The sequence below is a fragment of the Coffea arabica genome, chromosome 5c (genome assembly GCF_036785885.1).
Source record: "Coffea arabica cultivar ET-39 chromosome 5c, Coffea Arabica ET-39 HiFi, whole genome shotgun sequence".
NCBI classification, from domain to species: domain Eukaryota; kingdom Viridiplantae; phylum Streptophyta; class Magnoliopsida; order Gentianales; family Rubiaceae; genus Coffea; species Coffea arabica.
Genome location: NC_092319.1, coordinates 23,139,820 through 23,159,984, shown reverse-complemented (window position 1 = coordinate 23,159,984; position 20,165 = coordinate 23,139,820). Strand labels below are relative to the sequence as shown.

Sequence of the window (20,165 nt, the reverse complement as noted above, 5' to 3'; positions counted from 1 at the left end):
GGAAGAAATTTTCCATTAAATTCTAGGACAAAGTTCATCCAAGTTCTCGGAGTTTGTTCCCTTTCCCACTTATTTCTAATAACGTTCCACCATGCTACAGCCGGTCCTTCAAGTTGGAACACAGCAAAGTTTACTTCTCTCTCCTCGAAATAATCTAGTGCATCAAATATATTTCTTATATTCTCCAACCAATTCTCAGCTATATCGGGGTTTGGACCCCCAGAAAATTTAGGAGGGAAAAACTTTTGAAATCTCTCTAAAGCCTTATCCTCTCCTATTTCTTGGTTTCCAAGTTGGTTCACTTGTCCAATTCCCTGGCCTTGTTGGGGTACCAATCGCTCTAATATGTCTGTCATGCGAGTCAAAACTAACCCAATTTGGCTTTCTACCCCAACCCTAGGTTCAGCGTTTCGGTTGGCGGTGGGTTCTTTATCTCCTCCTTGATTTTGAGGTCGTCTGGGTTGACGTCCACGTCGTCGTCTCCCAGCTTCCATTCTCACAACTAATCTATACAAATGTGTGCAAACGACTCACTAAACTAAAAATTATCTATGCACACGTATATTTAACAATTTTCAAAATGAGCAATAAAACTATATCCACAGATAACATTTTCACAAATAGCACATTAACAGTTAACATAGAATTTAAACTAGTCTCAATTAAGTTGCATACCATTACGAAATTAGAGCTAATCAAGTCATAATACAAGTTGAAATCGGAGGTCATTTATCCAAAGTTTAAAAATCTTTAACAAGCCAACCAATAACTAAAGTGCATTCATCTCCAAGAATAACCAACCTTGGGATTTCTAGTTAAAGCCTCAAGTACCATTTTCAAACTCAGGGAATATGTACAACTGACTCACTTAAGCGTCAAGTGGGAACCAAGTCAATTCGCACTAGGACTGGCCATCTCCAGATGCAAATCAACTCAATCACCACCATTCCTCAAAGAAAATTTCACAAAATGTCTCAATCAAGCAATCGATCTAAGATTCACATTCAATTTCATATATATACTTACGAAGATTACAAGCCTAGAGGATACCTCGAATCTTACAATTTACCCAGTCAAATTCGATCTTATAGATATCAGCTAGTACCAATGTTCAAAAACTCAACTATCACTTTTCAAATCAAATCTCACACGTTTCTCTCCAGTTTCTTACAATATAAGAAACCCTATTGTGTAAACCCCCTTAAAAACAAACACTTCAATATTACTCAATCAATCATCAAGTATTAAGATCACATTCTACTTACTAAACAATCAAACTCCACAGTCCGGCATCTTATGCTTAAAGCCTAAGATACACTACAAAGATCTAGAGCCTAAGCTCTGATACCACCTGTGGCGACCCCACTTCCCCCTAAGGCGAACCAGAGGGTTGGCGGGCCGTCTGCCCAACTCTCGTCAGGACTCACACAAGCAACTAGCAAAAGTCCTTCCGAAGTATAACCTAATCTATTACAACATCGTTTCCCTCCAAATAGGCCGGTTTCTAGAATCACATTAACATCAGAGATAACAGTGCCTTAAGATAGCCAACGTCGATTCTTAAAATACCTTCCCGATTACAACCCTAGAAACAAAACATATAATTCAAATACATCCTTATAAGCCAAGTAACAAATTTCATACAAGCCACATACAAATTCAAGGGTTACACTTTTCCAGCTTCAAGTGGTAACCCGAAACAAAAGCTACAATGTTTAATTCAAACTACATGCTTAAAGTACAAGTAGATCTCAAGTCTTCCTCAGTTGTCAGAACCTGTAAAAGAAACCCACAACGTGGGATGAGCTACACAGCCCAGTGAGGTTCCAAGACGCTCTAACAGTTCAAAATAGGTCAAGTAAGTTGTGCATATCTGTGAGGACTCGCAAAAACTATTATTTTATGCCTAATTTATGGCTTAATAAATTATTTAATTGGATTTTATTTCCAAGGAATATTTTCTAGTCCTGTTAGACCTATATAAGTGGTAATATAACTTCGTTATATTTTTAAAATGATTCGTTTCGAAAATTAATTTCCTAGAGCGCGTTTAGTAAAAATAGTGAATAGTACTTGGAGATTTTATCCGCGTAGTAGCCCAATAAGCTTGGAATATTGGAGACTTGTACTGTGGTCCTAAAATAGGTAATTTTATGAATAAATATTCAAGTGATAGTTAGTAGTGCAATCGTTATAGGAATTTTTCGAAAGTTCCGCGTTATAGCGGTAAAATTTGACGGTACGCGTTTTCACACGCGCGACTTCAATTGAAGGACTTTAGACCCTTATTTCGGGACAACTAAGAGTGAATAATATTTACAAGAATATATATGCCTTGGAGGTTTAGTGCACTAGTGAACCAAACGCGCGAGAAAATCGAGTCCAAACGCACCCTAAATTGCACTATTTCAAGTTGACTTTGAGGTGCATTTTGCACCACACAAAGAATCTTCCTTTGGAAGCCAATTGCATCAGCACTCTCTCTCTCCTCACCTCACTTGGCCGAGCAACAAGAAAGGAGAAGAACTCTCCATTGTTCTTCATTTTTCATCTTCAATCCATGCACTAAAATCCACCCAAATCACACCAAACTTGGAGATCTCTTAGCAAACCACTTGGAGACTACATCTAGCTAAGGAGGAAGGGAGCTTTCACGGTTTCTTTGGAGCTTCAAGAGGGCCGAAAATTCTGACCTTGCAAACCAAAGGAGTAGGTAATGATCAACCCTTGGATTCTTATCTTTTGGAGATTATATGACAAGATTAAGCTCATGCATGCACTTAGTTACTTGATTATGGTGTAAAAATGTGATTGTGGGCTCTTGAAATTCCCACACTTGGGTTGTTGTTGCTGATGTGATGATTAATGGTGATTATATTGTTGGTTTACTGATATTAATGATGCATTAGTGGTGGGTAATTAGTGGAAACTTCATTGGGTGTAAGAAGCTAAACTTTCCGATTTTGCCCCTGCCATGTTCGGCCATTTCCAGGCCAATTTTTAATGGTTTAATGGCTTGAATTGGATGTTTGTAGGATGTATTAGATGTGTGAAAAATTTCATTGAAAAATAATGAGGTTTGAATGGGCAAATGAATTTTTTTTAGAAACCAGCAAATCTGGAAAACTGATTCGCGTATAATGTACGTTCTGATTCTTTGTGACCAAGCCGAACCAAATGTTTTAAGTTCGCTGTCCTGTCGCTCTGTTCATCTGGAATGAAGTGTTCAGGCAGCAACTTGATGCCCAAATTTGAACCAGATGGGTGCCGAATTTGGAAATGATTTCTTCTGTGATATTTTAACCCTATGAATGTATTTTCCAACGGCGTAAGCCATGCTCAATTTCGAGCTATAATGACTGAGTTGTGACTGAATCAAGTGGACTGCTCTGTTTTGGAAAACCCTAATCTTTGGACTGGTTTGGAACAAAATCTTGGAGTGAACTTGTTAGTTGATGTTCTTGATATTAAACACTTACCAAAGGTATCATGGGTATATCTTAGACCCTTATTTCACAAATGAACCATGGTTGGATAACTTTCTTGGTTAAACGATTGGAAAATTGGAAAATGAAAATCAAAGGCAGAATGCCTTAGGAATTTTCTTGAACTTCGGTAGGCTCATTAACTACCTTGCCGAAGGTATTTTTCCCCGAAATTTGATAGAGAGATACTTTCCATATAGTATTGAAATACTACCAATTTTGGTGCCGATTCAAGTTCGTTTCGATACCCAATTGAATTACTAAAGTTAGAGGTTCAAATCTGGAAAATTCTCATCCAGTCTTGAATTTGCTCAACTTCGGGCTACCGTATCTCGGTACTCGAAACTCCGATTCTTGACCCGCTTATTTTGTTATAAACTTCACTTACAACACTAATTGAGCTGCAAATTTCGGAGGCCGGTTTGCAACGTGTGAATCGTGCCGGATTTTCAAAGTTGGCCGAAATCCAACTTAATTCTGCCTTGTAAACTGAAGCTGCGTCTTCAAGCCCATTTTTTATCACTTTCCACTTCGATTCATGGAAAAGTGTCTTCTAGGAACTTATAGTACTCTCTAAGAGGTTTCCAACGGTATAAGGTTTTCCAATTCTCGACTTATACCGAGCGAGTTATGATTTTTCAAAGATTCATCAAAAAAACTGGAAAATTTTCCAATTTCAAAGAAATAGAGTTTTTCAAAAACTCTTTATTCTTTTGATGTTCTTAAACGTCTTGTTTACGATTTTCATGATCAAAACTCAAATAATATTGTACATGATAAAAGGCAAGTTGAACCTCGATTTACGTGTAATTGAGGTTCCTTTTTGCGAAATAATCCTTAGATTGTACTAATGTACAATCTTCTTGATAAGTGGGTTAATTGTATGATTATTCGCTATTAAATTGCCAGGCGCGCAAGGAGACCTTCAAGAGGATCTCACCGTGGACACTTGAACTTCCGGGAAATAATTCTTATTGAATTGCTCGGTGAGTGTCAAGTGTGTGAATATTGATACATGCTTATTTGTGGTATTTGTTGAAAGTTTTAAAAACAAGGGCGGGTGCGTACTTTATCGCACTCGTTCTAATTTCAAATGAATGAATGAAATGTATTGAATGAATGAATGAAATGCAATGTTATGTCATGAATGCTTGTGTCGTTGGAGTGAACCTCCTCGACCTTCCAATGAATGGGGGACGCCCAAACTCATAGGCCGTCCTTAGACTCGAGCCAGCAATGGGCTTGGTCGGGGATTTGGACGAGCCATGAGATACACATAAGCTCGACCTAATAAGAGGTCTTGCTTGGCATACTCGTCGAGTATCGCCCTAAAAATAGACTTGTGGGCCCTTGGGGTGTACGGTGGACGGAGGGAAGAAAGTGGTGATCTACGGAAATGGAAATACCGACCCGGTTGACAGGAGGGTCAATGCGGGAAAGTATACGAATGACATCGACAGATCGAGTGGAACTTAGCTCCTGAGAGCTACTATATCCTTGAATTGTTTCTGATTACTTTTCCTGTTTGATAAATTGATTATTGAAAAGACATGGCTTTATTTATTAAAGTTGGGATTGTTATTTGATTACGTGCTTGCATGTGTGTTCTTGGCCTCACGAGCGTTTAGCTCACCCTATAGTTTTGTTTTCCTTAACAGGACCGACTCTTGGAGAAATATGGAGAAACCATCCGTTGTAATTTTGTTAAGACTCCTGTTATATATTTTGACTAGGCCCTGGTTTGGGTTGTACTTTTGGAAATTGTAAACTTGAAATGTTTGGGCCCTGATGTGTACTTTGAATTGAAGTCGTTTCATGATTACCCGATGTACTGGTTATACATTAAGTGACTTATTAAGCTTGAACGCTTCCGCATTATTGTATTCATGTTGCTCTCATCGAAGTGCTTAATTCGGTTTTAAATTGAATGGAATTGCTTGAGTCCTGGCGAGAGCTGGGCAGGCGTCCGCGGATACCCTTTGGTCCGCCTTAGGGAGATGTGGGGCGTCACAGTTGGTATCAGAGCACTAGGTTAGAGGTCTATATGGGAGACATATTAGATACTCTACCTTTAAGACTCGATATGGGATAACTTAATCCTACCCTAAGTGATACTTGAGGCGAGCTAGCAACTAAGTTAGTCCTACCTCAAGTGACGGATGGGATGAACCAGCTATTAAGATAGACATGCATTGCAGGATATTGGAACTGAGTAGTGATTTAAGTTCTAACCTGAAAATATTATTATTGTTATTATTTTGCAGGGATGGCTGATGGAAATGGAGCCCCGGCAGCTAATGGGAATGGCCATGCGAATGGTCATTACGAGCCCCTTAGGACTATCTACTACCGATCTATAGCAGGAGGAGCTCGTGTACGCTACTCACCCTATGACAGATACCCTCGATGTTCGTGTAGGTTGACTTTCGCCTACCCGAACCATCTAGTGCTTGCTTTGGACGACGAGCGTCGTCAGTTGGTGGATGCCAACCGAGATCTACAGGCTGAGGTAGATGAGCTTAGGCAGATGGTGGGCGCTCAGGGTGAGCAGATTGCTGAGCTTGAGGAGGTGCTAGAGGGTGAGGTAGCCACATCTGCAGTGGTTAATGAGGAGCTTCGGGATACTAGGGCTCGACTCATTAGGTTAGCACGAGATGTCCGTACTCGGGCTTTCGAGATGCTGGTTGATGCTACTAGTCTGGTTGAGGACGCTGCTGCGGTGATTCCTGATGATGAGGAGGAGGATCCGGAGGAGGATCCCGAGGAGGAGGTTCCTCCTGATAGCCCTGCTATGGACTAGGATCTTGGTCGTTGACCCCTTTTGACTTTTGACTGGTACAGTTAGGACTAGTTAGGGTGACGCGAGTGCTGAGGCCATTGTATTTTGCATGCTTGTGTGGCCTACTTTTGGGCACTTGTTCTTACTTTAGTCTTCTGTGACTAGAAGTATACTTCTGAGCACCTGTGTGCTATATTTTGTGAATTGTCCCTAACTTGCTAATTGTACGAACTTGACATGCTTATGAATGTAAATTATTGTTAATTTTAATGCTTTCTTGGTTAGTTCTAATTTCGATATATTTCTTGTTTGCTGGTTAAATTAATTTATTTCCTTGCACTAGGCACCTTTAGACTAATGGAAGGACTAAGGAGTGGTCGAGGTCGTGGGCGAGCGTCTAGACAGGCCCAACCTCAGGGGGATGACCAGGGTTCGGCAACTGGACCGACCCAGGGACAGGAAAACGTTGAGGGTAACCAAGTGGCTACTGCCATCAATAGGATGACTGATATCCTAGAACGTCTAGCGGAGAGACAGGGTCCTGGACCATTTAACCAACCTGGGGCCCAGGATAGGGGAGAGGATAGAGCTCTGGAAAGATTCCTAAAGTTTAACCCGCCTAAGTTTATGGGTGAACCTGACCCCGAAGTAGCGGAGAATTGGTTAGAAAGGATGACCAACATATTCGCCGCTCTAGACTATACTGAGGATAGACGAGTGAACTTTGCTGCTTTTCAATTTGAGGGAGTAGCCCGTGCTTGGTGGGATTTGATAAAAGGAAAATGGGAAAGAGCTCGAACCCCTTGGACTTGGGAGAATTTCACCAGGGAGTTTAATGAAAAGTTTCTTCCGCCCTTGATCCAAGAGAAAAGGGAGGACGAATTTATTAAGTTGAAACAAGGAACCCTTACTGTAGCAGAGTATGAAGGGAAGTTCACTAAACTTTCCAAATACGCTCCTGAGTTAGTAGCCGATGAACGGAGAAGGATTAGAAGGTTCATACAGGGACTTAATGTGGAACTTCAGGAGGGCCTGGCTGCAGCCCAAATCTCTACTTTTACTGAGGCTTTAGAGAAAGCGCAAAGGGTTGAGAATGCAAGATCTCAAGTGAGGGATTTCCACAATAGAAAAAGGAATTTCCCTAGTCGCACTACTGGGCAGACCAGTAAGTTTGTACACCCTTCTAAAAAGGGAAGAGGGGAAGGAGGAACGAGAACTGCTGGAGCTTCTAGGGGAGCTCTATCTAGGGGAGGTCGTAGCGGGACGACTCAAGCTAGGGGAGCACCATCTGTTGGATCGACTGTGACCCCTCAAGTTACTTGTGGGTATTGTGGTAAACCCAACCACTCTGAGAATGACTGCTGGAGAAAGCTGGGAAAATGCTTGCTGTGTGGGAGCACTGAGCATCAAATCGCGAATTGTCCGAAATCGTCGAAGGCAGGGGGAAGCCTGCAGAGGCCTGAAAAATCAACCTCTAAGCAGACCAGTGCCGGAGGGAGTCGACCGAAAGTACCGGCTAGGGTCTACGCATTGGACTATCCACAAGCTCCAGATGCGACCGAAGTGGTCGAAGGTACAATTCCAATCTTTCACCGCCTAGCTAGGGTTTTAATTGATCCGGGTGCAACGCACTCTTTTGTAAACCCTGATTTCATGAGTGGAATAGACTTGAAGCCAATTAAGTTACCATATGACTTGGAGGTTAAAACACCCACTGGGGACAAAAGTCTAATTGCTAATATGGTGTATAAGAATAGTGAAATTTGCGTGAGGGAAAGAAAATTGCTGGCCGATTTGATAGGCTTAGCGATTAAAGGATATGATGTGATCCTAGGGATGGATTGGTTAGCCCGTTATAATGCTCAGTTAAATTGTAGGACGAAAATTGTAGAATTGTGTATTCCAGGGGAGGCAACCTTGAAATTGGATGTAAGGGGTAAGTTAGCCTCGTCTGCACTTATTTCGGGAATTCGGGCTAGAAAGTTGTTAAGTAAAGGAGCTCAAGGGTATTTGGCTTTTCTTATTAATACCCCTAGCGATAAGGTGAATCTGGAGGACACACTGGTAGTAAAAGAATTTTCTGATGTTTTTCCTGAAGAATTGGAGTCTCTACCCCCGGAACGGGAAATAGCTTTTAAAATTGATTTAGCTCCGGGGACAGCACCTATATCAAGGACACCATACAGGATGGCCCCAGCTGAATTGAAGGAGTTGAAATTACAATTACAGGATTTGTTGGAACGAGGTTTTATACGGGAGAGTGATTCCCCGTGGGGAGCCCCAGTTTTGTTTGTAAAGAAGAAGGATGGGAGTTTGAGGTTATGTATAGATTATCGAGGCTTAAATGATGTTACGATTAAGAATAAATACCCACTGCCCCACATTGATGAACTGTTTGACCAACTGCAAGGGGCGGTAGTGTTTTCAAAGTTGGATCTAAGGCAAGGTTACTATCAATTGAGGATTTTGGAGAAGGATATACCTAAGACTGCTTTTAACTCAAGGTATGGGCACTTCGAGTTTGCAGTGATGCCTTTTGGGTTAACCAATGCACCTGCCGCTTTCATGGATTTAATGCATAGGGTTTTTAAGCCTTACTTAGATCAATTTGTGGTGATTTTCATTGATGACATTTTGGTATATTCTAAGAATGTGAAAGATCATGAGAAACATTTGAGGATTGTTTTACAAATCTTGAGGGAACATCAGTTATATGCTAAGTTTAGCAAGTGTGAATTTTGGCTAAAGGAAGTGACTTTCCTAGGGCACATAATTTCTAAGGATGGGATTAAAGTGGATCCAGCTAAAGTGGAAGCTGTTTCGAAATGGAAACGACCGGAAAACCCAACGGAAGTTCGGAGTTTTATAGGACTGGCAGGATATTACCGGAGATTCATCCAGGATTTTTCGAAAATTGCTGGACCTATGACTGAGTTGACCAAGAAAAATGGAAAATTTATTTGGAGTTCTAAGTGTGAAGGAAGTTTTCAGGAGTTGAAAAGACGGTTGACTAGAGCGCCTGTCCTAGCTCTACCAAATGGACATGATAGTTTTGTGGTTTATACAGATGCATCTAAGGAAGGTTTGGGATGTGTTTTGATGCAAAATGATAGGGTGATAGCTTATGCCTCCAGAAAGTTGAAACCGCATGAAGGAAATTATCCGACCCATGATTTGGAGTTAGCGGCTGTGGTCTTTGCTTTGAAGAAATGGAGACACTATTTATACGGAGTGACATTTGAGGTTTTTACAGATCACAAAAGCCTTAAGTACTTATTTTCTCAGAAGGAGCTGAATTTAAGGCAACGTAGATGGATGGAATTTTTGGAAGATTATGACTGCACGATTAAGTACCATCCTGGGAAGGCCAATGTAGTGGCCGATGCTTTGAGCCGTCAGGTACAAATGGCTGGATTGATGGTTAAGGAATTTCGATTGTTGGAAGAAGTTAGCTATTGGAATCCCCGATTAGAACCAAGGAAAGTGATTTTGGGGAACATTGTGATAACCTCCACTTTATTGGAACGTATTAAGGAATCTCAGGAAAAGGACCCTGAAATGCAAAAGTTGGTGGAGAAAGTCAAGATGGGAGACCAGACCGATTTCACTTTGGGATCGGATGGAATATTGAGATTTCGAAATCGGGTGGTCATGTCAAAGGACGAAGGGCTTAGAAAAGAAATTTTGGAAGAGGCACACCGATCAAAGTTTACAGTACATCCAGGAGGGAATAAAATGTACCAAGACCTGAAGAGTCTATATTGGTGGAAAAATATGAAGAAGAAAATTGCCCAATTTGTTCAGACATGCTTGGTTTGTCAACAGGTTAAAGCCGAACATCAGAAACCATCTGGGCTTTTGCAACCTCTAGAAATACCTGAGTGGAAATGGGAAAATATTACCATGGATTTTGTATCAGGCTTACCAAGGACACAGAGAGGCCATGATGCCATTTGGGTGATAGTAGATAGATTGACTAAATCGGCTCATTTTCTGCCGATTAATATGAAATATCCATTGGAGAAGTTGGCCAGATTGTACTTGGATGAGATCATCAGACTACATGGTATACCTGTGAGTATTGTGTCGGATAGGGATCCAAGATTTGTTTCGAGGTTTTGGCAAAAGATGCAAGAAGTGTTGGGGACTAAGTTGAACTTTAGTACCACCTATCATCCCCAGACTGATGGACAATCTGAAAGAACAATTCAAACTCTTGAGGACATGTTGAGGACTTGTGTACTGGACTTTGGAGAGAATTGGAGTAAGTTCTTGACTTTAGTGGAATTTGCCTATAACAATAGTTTCCACTCTTCTATTCAAATGGCTCCGTATGAGGCACTTTATGGTCGGAAGTGTAGATCCCCAATTTGTTGGGATGAAGTAGGTGAACGGAAAATTTTAGACGCGACTACTGTATCTTGGATTGAGGAGGCTAATGAAAAGGTGAAATTGGTACGGCAAAAAATTCAAACCGCCCAGAGTAGACAAAAAAATTATGCCGACAATCGGAGGAAGGATTTGGAGTTCACTGTTGGAGATATGGTATTTCTCAAGATTACGCCTTTAAAAGCAAGTTTGATGTCCGGAAAAGGGAAGAAACTACAACCAAGGTTTGTAGGGCCTTATAAGATTATTCAGCGAGTTGGGAATGTAGCCTATAAGCTGGAATTACCACCGAGTTTATCTCGTATCCATAACGTGTTTCATGTGTCCATGCTTAAGAAGTATCATCCAGACCCCTCTCATGTTTTACAACCGGAGAATATTGAGATTGATGAAACCCTGACCTATGAGGAGAGACCGGTAAAACTTCTGGATCGAAAGGTGAAGGAATTGAGGAACAAGCAGATACCACTAGTGAAAGTTTTATGGAAGAACCATGGAGTAGAGGAAGCAACATGGGAAGTTGAAGAGACAATCAGAGAGAAGTATCCAGACTTGTTCACCGACCAAGGTAAATTTCGAGGACGAAATTTTCTTAAGGGGGAGAGGATGTGAGGACTCGCAAAAACTATTATTTTATGCCTAATTTATGGCTTAATAAATTATTTAATTGGAATTTATTTCCAAGGAATATTTTCTAGTCCTGTTAGACCTATATAAGTGGTAATATAACTTCGTTATATTTTTAAAATGATTCGTTTCGAAAATTAATTTCCTAGAGCGCGTTTAGTAAAAATAGTGAATAGTACTTGGAGATTTTATCCGCGTAGTAGCCCAATAAGCTTGGAATATTGGAGACTTGTACTATGGTCCTAAAATAGGTAATTTTATGAATAAATATTCAAGTGATAGTTAGTAGTGCAATCGTTATAGGAATTTTTCGAAAGTTCCGCGTTATAGCGGTAAAATTTGACGGTACGCGTTTTCACACGCGCGACTTCAATTGAAGGACTTTAGACCCTTATTTCGGGACAACTAAGAGTGAATAATATTTACAAGAATATATATGCCTTGGAGGTTTAGTGCACTAGTGAACCAAACGCGCGAGAAAATCGAGTCCAAACGCACCCTAAATTGCACTATTTCAAGTTGACTTTGAGGTGCATTTTGCACCACACAAAGAATCTTCCTTTGGAAGCCAATTGCATCAGCACTCTCTCTCTCCTCACCTCACTTGGCCGAGCAACAAGAAAGGAGAAGAACTCTCCATTGTTCTTCATTTTTCATCTTCAATCCATGCACTAAAATCCACCCAAATCACACCAAACTTGGAGATCTCTTAGCAAACCACTTGGAGACTACATCTAGCTAAGGAGGAAGGGAGCTTTCACGGTTTCTTTGGAGCTTCAAGAGGGCCGAAAATTCTGACCTTGCAAACCAAAGGAGTAGGTAATGATCAACCCTTGGATTCTTATCTTTTGGAGATTATATGACAAGATTAAGCTCATGCATGCACTTAGTTACTTGATTATGGTGTAAAAATGTGATTGTGGGCTCTTGAAATTCCCACACTTGGGTTGTTGTTGCTGATGTGATGATTAATGGTGATTATATTGTTGGTTTAGTGATATTAATGATGCATTAGTGGTGGGTAATTAGTGGAAACTTCATTGGGTGTAAGAAGCTAAACTTTCCGATTTTGCCCCTGCCATGTTCGGCCATTTCCAGGCCAATTTTTAATGGTTTAATGGCTTGAATTGGATGTTTGTAGGATGTATTAGATGTGTGAAAAATTTCATTGAAAAATAATGAGGTTTGAATGGGCAAATGAATTTTTTTTAGAAACCAGCAAATCTGGAAAACTGATTCGCGTATGCTCTGACCAGCAGTAGTATTTTGGCTATAACTCTGTCCTCGGATGTTGAAATCATGTGCCGTTGGTGGCGTTTGAAACTAGACATTCCTAGCTTTAATTTGGTATATAATGCACGTTCTGATTCTTTGTGACCAAGCCGAACCAAATGTTTTAAGTTCGCTGTCCTGTCGCTCTGTTCATCTGGAATGAAGTGTTCAGGCAGCAACTTGATGCCCAAATTTGAACCAGATGGGTGCCGAATTTGGAAATGATTTCTTCTGTGATATTTTAACCCTATGAATGTATTTTCCAACGGCGTAAGCCGTGCTCAATTTCGAGCTATAATGACTGAGTTGTGACTGAATCAAGTGGACTGCTCTGTTTTGGAAAACCCTAATCTTTGGACTGGTTTGGAACAAAATCTTGGAGTGAACTTGTTAGTTGATGTTCTTGATATTAAACACTTACCAAAGGTATCATGGGTATATCTTAGACCCTTATTTCACAAATGAACCATGGTTGGATAACTTTCTTGGTTAAACGATTGGAAAATTGGAAAATGAAAATCAAAGGCAGAATGCCTTAGGAATTTTCTTGAACTTCGGTTGGCTCATTAACTACCTTGCCGAAGGTATTTTTCCCCGAAATTTGATAGAGAGATACTTTCCAAATAGTATTGAAATACTGCCAATTTTGGTGCCGATTCAAGTTCGTTTCGATACCCAATTGAATTACTAAAGTTGGAGGTTCAAATCTGGAAAATTCTCATCCAGTCTTGAATTTGCTCAACTTCGGGCTACCGTATCTCGGTACTCGAAACTCCGATTCTTGACCCGCTTATTTTGTTATAAACTTCACTTACAACACTAATTGAGCTGCAAATTTCAGAGGCCGGTTTGCAACGTGTGAATCGTGCCGGATTTTCAAAGTTGGCCGAAATCCAACTTAATTCTGCCTTGTAAACTGAAGCTGCGTCTTCAAGCCCATTTTCTATCACTTTCCACTTCGATTCATGGAAAAGTGTCTTCTAGGAACTTATAGTACTCTCTAAGAGGTTTCCAACGGTATAAGGTTTTCCAATTCTCGACTTATACCGAGCGAGTTATGATTTTTCAAAGATTCATCAAAAAAACTGGAAAATTTTCCAATTTCAAAGAAATAGAGTTTTTCAAAAACTCTTTATTCTTTTGATGTTCTTAAACGTCTTGTTTACGATTTTCATGATCAAAACTCAAATAATATTGTACATGATAAAAGGCAAGTTGAACCTCGATTTACGTGTAATTGAGGTTCCTTTTTGCGAAATAATCCTTAGATTGTACTAATGTACAATCTTCTTGATAAGTGGGTTAATTGTATGATTATTCGCTATTAAATTGCCAGGCGCGCAAGGAGACCTTCAAGAGGATCTCACCGTGGACACTTGAACTTCCGGGAAATAATTCTTATTGAATTGCTCGGTGAGTGTCAAGTGTGTGAATATTGATACATGCTTATTTGTGGTATTTGTTGAAAGTTTTAAAAACAAGGGCGGGTGCGTACTTTATCGCACTCGTTCTAATTTCAAATGAATGAATGAAATGTATTGAATGAATGAATGAAATGCAATGTTATGTCATGAATGCTTGTGTCGTTGGAGTGAACCTCCTCGACCTTCCAATGAATGGGGGACGCCCAAACTCATAGGCCGTCCTTAGACTCGAGCCAGCAATGGGCTTGGTCGGGGATTTGGACGAGCCATGAGATACACATAAGCTCGACCTAATAAGAGGTCTTGCTTGGCATACTCGTCGAGTATCGCCCTAAAAATAGACTTGTGGGCCCTTGGGGTGTACGGTGGACGGAGGGAAGAAAGTGGTGATCTACGGAAATGGAAATACCGACCCGGTTGACAGGAGGGTCAATGCGGGAAAGTATACGAATGACATCGACAGATCGAGTGGAACTTAGCTCCTGAGAGCTACTATATCCTTGAATTGTTTCTGATTACTTTTCCTGTTTGATAAATTGATTATTGAAAAGACATGGATTTATTTATTAAAGTTGGGATTGTTATTTGATTACGTGCTTGCATGTGTGTTCTTGGCCTCACGAGCGTTTAGCTCACCCTATAGTTTTGTTTTCCTTAACAGGACCGACTCTTGGAGAAATATGGAGAAACCATCCGTTGTAATTTTGTTAAGACTCCTGTTATATATTTTGACTAGGCCCTGGTTTGGGTTGTACTTTTGGAAAATTGTAAACTTGAAATGTTTGGGCCCTGATGTGTACTTTGAATTGAAGTCGTTTCATGATTACCCGATGTACTGGTTATACATTAAGTGACTTATTAAGCTTGAACGCTTCCGCATTATTGTATTCATGTTGCTCTCATCGAGGTGCTTAATTCGGTTTTAAATTGAATGGAATTGCTTGAGTCCTGGCGAGAGCTGGGCAGGCGTCCGCGGATACCCTTTGGTCCGCCTTAGGGAGATGTGGGGCGTCAGTTACCATGAGGTGATAATCATTACACGGATAATTGCTACTTTGAAAACACATGTAGAACTAGTACTTTTGGAATGAATGGTCATATAAACATATTTTCATAAATTTTCAGTCAAACAAATAGTGGCTCGTCCGACTAGAAGAACATTACAAGGATTGCTTCATCTCAGAGGTTAATGCTCATGAGGAGTCTTACCCGAGAATGCCAACTAGGAGAGCAATAACATTATAATAGCAAAGCAACCACAAAAGGATACGGTGTTCCAGTGGAAATTTGTCGGTCATCTGCACCTTATAACTCCCGGATCCCCACGGTTGACTGGCCATCACCTTATCCCTCCAGTGGTAATACTCGAGTATACCGAAACGGTTGTCCAGGGTTCCAACCTACCCGACCGAGCCCAGTCCTGGCTCGAGTAGGTCAGTAACCGAGGCGGGGCCCAAGTTCAGCTTATAGCTTACAACATGCACAGGTAACAAAGTAATTCGACAAAAGTAAAATTCATCATTTGAATAGGTCGAGGGAGGTAAAGTACACACTCGCCTAACAATGATGGACAACTTCATATGAGCATATAATTTATGATAATCAAGAAATCAGTAACCACATATATTAGAAAACGGTAAGTAAACACGGTAAACGGTAAATGATAAACGGTAAACGGTAAACGGTGGTAATTACGGTTAATTGGTAGACATATGTCATTTTAATAGGCCGCCATTGGCCGTTTTGCACTTTTACCACGTAAGAGTCGAGGAGATTCACCCGAACGACGCAACCACATTTAGATTCACAGATTCATTAGTTATGGTAGTTGATTCACGAGTCGAGGGATTCACCCAACGACGCAACCACATTTAGATTCACAGATTCATTAGAAAATATTTCACACACTTCACCACTCGAACGGCTAGTGTGATAAAGTACACACTGCGCACTTCGATGGATCGGAACTCATTTTCCAAATTGTCACATAACGAGTTACAAGAGCACTTTAACCGAATAAGCATAAAATAAGCAGGCTAAGCACATATTGAGTTTACAAGATTATTTGATAGGGTTAATCATTTAACCAATTCATGTCGATATGCAATGCATATATATATTTCTTAAATAGGCACGAGTATGGTAAATACTTAACGATCATCAAATGAGCATGTCCCAGACTTACTCAATTACGTATTCCTATATGGAACACTCACCTAGTCAAACAAGGGCAATAGGTTCAATTTGAAGTTCAAGCGTCCTCTGTCGGATCCTCTTAAAGGTCCTCGCGTGCGCCTGAACGAATAATAATAGTCTATCATTTACAATTCCTACTATTGTTGAAAATCGTGTCATAGTACAAATTTAGGAAAAATCTCGTGAACAAGTCTTAATTATCCTAAATCTAAATTCTCAAGCGGGGTTTCAAGGTACAAGAGAAATTAAGTCTACATCATGAAATTCAAGGATAAGACATTTGAATATTATCGAAGGAATAAGGAGTACTTGAAAAACTCCATTTCCTTGGAATACGGAAAATTTCAGTTTTGATGCAATACTTTGAAAAATCGTAGCTCACCTTTTACATGTCAAAGATTGGAAAACTTGCTACCGTTGGAAACTTCCTTCAAAATGCTAAAAGTTCCTAGAATACACTTTTTCATGATTCTAAATGGAAGATAGTCAAAATGGGCTCAAAGTTACTGTTTTGGTTCATAAGGCAGATTTAAGTTAGTTTTTGGCCAACTTTGGAAATTCGGAAAAATTCACTTGTTTGGAAATAGCTTTTGAAATTTGCAACTCTATTAGTGTTGTAATTCAAGAGTATAACAAAACAAACGGAATGAGGAACGGAGTTTTGAGCACCAAGATACGGTAGCTCAAAGTTACTAAAATTTTCTTGTTAAACAAGGGTTTTCCAAAATCAAGTCTCGAACTTTGGTAATTTATTTGACCCATGAATCGGTCTCGGAATAACACCATAATTAGCAGTATAATACTACCATATAAGGGTTGTTCCTCTACCAAATTTCATGGAAAAATAACTTCGGAAAGGTGGTCAATCAAACACCTAAAATTTCGCAAATACTAAGACAAAACTGCCTTGAACCTTTTGTTTTTCCATTTCAGACATTTGGTCAAAGAAAATTCCTCCAAACCTGGTTCATTTGTTTAGGCAAAACTTAAAGAACGTTCATGGTGCATTTGGTAAGTGTTTAGCATCAAAATATTCAGTTAGCAAGTCTTTGCCAAACCTTGCATCAAATCTGTCTAAAAAAATCAGGGTTTTCAAGGACAGAGCAGGTTTCATATTTTGATCACAGATCACTCAAATTAGCTTGGAATTTGGCATGGTTTAAGGTGTTGGAAAACACCTTCATAGAGCTATAATTTCACAGAAGAAATCATTTCGAAATTCGGCACACAACTAGCTCGAATTCGAGTCACAAGTTACAGCCTCAGCATTTTGTTCTTGTAAAGCAGAGAAACAGAACAACCGACTTAAAATAGTTGGTTTGGCTCACATACATGGAACCAGAATGTGAATTTTATATCGTCGGAAAGGTTGGAATATCTAGTTTCAAATGCCACTGACGGCACTCGATTTCGACATCGGAGTTCAAAATTATGGCCGAAATACGAAAGCTGGTCAGAGCATTTCGGAAATAGTTCCAGATTTACTAGCTTTGTTAAATCGATTTATTTGACCAACCAAACCTCGAATATTTTTCAATGAAACTTTGTACACCATATATTCAACATATCAACATGATATACAAGTCATGAAACTCTCAAAATTTTGCAAAAAGGGTTGCGATTAAAACAGGGCAAATCTGAACATTTTTGAACGATGCATCTTTTGGAGTCTAGACTAGCTAGGTATCATTAATCTACCTATTTAAACACTAAACTAGCATTATATCCATCATCAATCCAAGGGTGGGAGTTCATAGAGCCCACCATCAAAATTTTCCGACATGAAATAAAAACAAATAACATGTAATTTTGGCAAATAATTCCACCACAATAAATCTGTCATCGGCTAAACAGAATTTCCAGTAGCTAATTGGTCATAAAACCAACTTTTTACTCGGCTAATACATGATATTAAGTACTCAAATCCGACAAGCAAATACTTGACTAACTAATCAGATCATCCAAGTCATTGTGGGAATTCATAGAGCCCACTCACCAAGTTTCCATTAAAACTCAAAAGAGCCACCATCGGCTAAGCTGGAAAAATTGCAGCAAATAGATAGTTTGGTATACGAACCTTTCCCTAACAAAATTCATTACTTTGTTCACTCAAACTCAGCATGCATACGGTGATTATTGTGTTATGAGTATATTGAACTACAATACGAAATTTGCAGCCAAGATTTGAAGAGAAAAACTGGAAATTCTCTCTTTCCCTCTCTCGGCCAACTCAACAGATTTCCAGCAATTAGATTGGTCATAAATCCAACTTTTCCTTTGGTTAATTCATGGTATTAGGTGCTAAAATTTAACATGCAAATACTTAACTGGCTAATCAATATTTCTAGTTCAAAATCGGATTCAAACAACAGCCATAACCATCCAAGAAAACCAGAAATTCTGTTTGCTACCTTCGGATGAGCTTGCATGCGGCCAGATTGTTTTTCATTCTTATTTTTCTAGCATAACCGATCCAAGGGGCTGCATGCAGAGCTTAATTACCTTGATCTTAATTAGTTAAACGCATCTATCAGCTCACACTACTACAAAGAGACAGAATTAAATCTACATTTCCCAAATCAGTTCCTCGGCAGAAATGTTTTGCCCAACAGAATTTTCTACTGCTTTGGGTTTCATCATCTGATTACACAAATTAACACATGCAAGGCCACGGCTGACTTAAAATACCTCTGATCATCCACAATTTTATTCCAGAAAATTTACCTCAAAGCAAGCTAAGCTCACACACGAAAATCTGAAAAATTTCTGCTCCCTCTCGGCTCTCACACACACTGGTTGGTCCTGTGCTCGGTTTGCAGCTGGAAATGGTGTTGTGGTCAAGATGGTTGCAACTGGGAAATGTTGGTCTGGAACGAACGAAGATGGTGATGATCAGCAGCTTCGCCGACTTCCACTTGCCCTCCCCTCTCTATCCTCTAGCTCGGACAGAACCAGAAATGGTTGCAGCTCGCGGCTTCTTCCCTCGATCGTGAAGTGCGACTCTCCCTCACTCTCTCCCTTTGTCGACAATGGTAAGGCAGAGTGAAATGTAGTTGTGGTTTGAAATGTGAAGTGGAAAAGAAATGAAGAGGGTGCCGTGGTTTAGGAGATGGTTGAGTGTGGAAGTTGGTTTACGTATAGAATTGGTGAGGTTTTGATTGGTCAATTGGGGCGGTACTGAATTGGTGAGGTTGTGATTGGTCAATAGAAATGAGATGATGCAGAGAATGAAATGAATCTGTGGTCTTAAGCCGTGAAATAGATTGGACGTATGGTGGTGCCGTAGTTTGTGAGAGTGGTTTACGTGTGAAAATGGATTGCGTATCGAAATGGTTAATAGTAATTGTGATTTGATTTGTGTCAGACGTCTTGTTTGGTTTGCATGGAAAGGTAAGGGTATTTTAGTCTTTCACTTTGCTTCCTAATCTCAACTTAATTTCTGGCATCCGACTTAATTCTAAAAATTATCTCCAAGTGCAATTCAAACGCCTAACAATACCCTAATATACCTAAACCATTTTTTTATCGAGCAATTATCGATTAAACGTGAATATTAAGGTTCCTAGAAACTCTTATATTATTTAGCGATTAAATTAGTTATAAGTATTTCCAATTATTATTTCTCAAGAATTAGCGTTAGCCTAACGCGAAATTTATCGATTTAGTGATATAAAGGCAAGTGAAATAATTATTTAATCCAATGGTGTCAATTTCCACGTATAAATTATTTTTACTCACTTATTTGAAAACAAAGAAAGATAAGGATATATTTATTGAATTTTTACACATTAAGTATGTTTAGTATATTAGAATCATATTTATCTAAAATTCATTGGTTTTCATTTTAACGCGGAAATTCTTATTAACATTTAATGTTAGCAACTAATTGGAATTAATTATTGAAATTCAAGAAATTTTATATAATTAATCTACTCAGGTAGTATTAATTTTAACATAGAGAAGACTAAGTATTTTAGCATTTTGTGTTAAGGC

The 20,165-nt window shown here is 39.6% G+C and overlaps 1 long non-coding RNA gene across 2 annotated transcripts; it reads right to left on the bottom strand.

The window, feature by feature from the left end:
* Positions 1 to 1,713: 1,713 nt before the first annotated feature.
* Positions 1,714 to 19,386, bottom strand: LOC140007689 (uncharacterized). Of its 2 annotated transcripts, XR_011815033.1 has the most exons (3): positions 18,897 to 19,373; positions 16,193 to 16,271; positions 1,714 to 1,776 (listed from the first exon to the last, which is right to left on the bottom strand). It is a non-coding gene; the product is annotated as an uncharacterized lncRNA (long non-coding RNA). The 2 variants fall into 2 exon arrangements; XR_011815032.1 differs by lacking the exon at positions 1,714 to 1,776 and having other exon boundaries at positions 15,057 to 16,271; positions 18,897 to 19,386.
* Positions 19,387 to 20,165: the final 779 nt, after the last annotated feature.